This window comes from Sinocyclocheilus rhinocerous, unplaced genomic scaffold (assembly GCF_001515625.1).
Source record: "Sinocyclocheilus rhinocerous isolate Xijiao unplaced genomic scaffold, SAMN03320098_v1.1 scaffold3403, whole genome shotgun sequence".
Taxonomy (NCBI): domain Eukaryota; kingdom Metazoa; phylum Chordata; class Actinopteri; order Cypriniformes; family Cyprinidae; genus Sinocyclocheilus; species Sinocyclocheilus rhinocerous.
The window spans coordinates 237,173-238,116 of record NW_015647944.1 but is presented as its reverse complement, the minus strand read 5'-3'; positions in this window follow the sequence as shown (position 1 = coordinate 238,116).

Below are 944 nucleotides of genomic sequence, written 5' to 3'. Positions count from 1 at the left end.
ATATATATATATATATATATATATATATATTAATTAATAAGGTATTAAATAATAAACAAGAAGCAGGTTTGTCATAATTACAGCATAAATACCGGAGTAAATATTTTATCTTATATCTTTGAATATTGTGTTGGACAATGGGAGGCATTTGAGTCAAAAAGGTTGAGAGCCAATGATTTAGCCTCATAAGGCCATATAATAAAATTAGAACAACATCATGACTGTGATTGGTTCGCTGGTGATCACATGACTGATGCTCAGAACAACATCATGACTGTGAGTGTGATGTTGCTTTTATACAACAGTTCAACACACAAGTTAAAACTGAGTATCTCACACCAAGACAAATTCCTTGTGTGTGTAGACATACTTTGCAGACGCTACGCACAGATATGATGTTTAATTTTGCTCTCTCATTTGCAATTTTTTAATTACTTTATAATTACTAATATTTTTTATTAATACAATTATTATTAATATTATTGATATTAAGTGTATTAATGAGATCTAGACTGAAATTACACCTTTTTCAGAACATTTCGAATTTTCTGGAATCACAAAAAGAATTGTGACTAATTGATATATATATATATATATATGTGTGTAGACATACTTTGCAGACGCTACGCACAGATATGATGTTTAATTTTGCTCTCTCATTGAAAACAGCTGCAGTAAACAAATAAACTAGTGAAAGGGAACTGCTGTATAAAACACAAAATAATAAATAAATGAATAAATAAAAAGAAAATGTAACTTAATATTTAACTTACACAATATTGCCTGAAAATACACTAAAAATGATCTGAATTACTAAAAAAATTAATATTATTTATTTTTTACTAAAATTATATTAAGAAATGTAATTTAAATGTTACTTAATTTACACAATATTTAGGGAAAATTCACACACAATATATATATATATATATATATATATATAT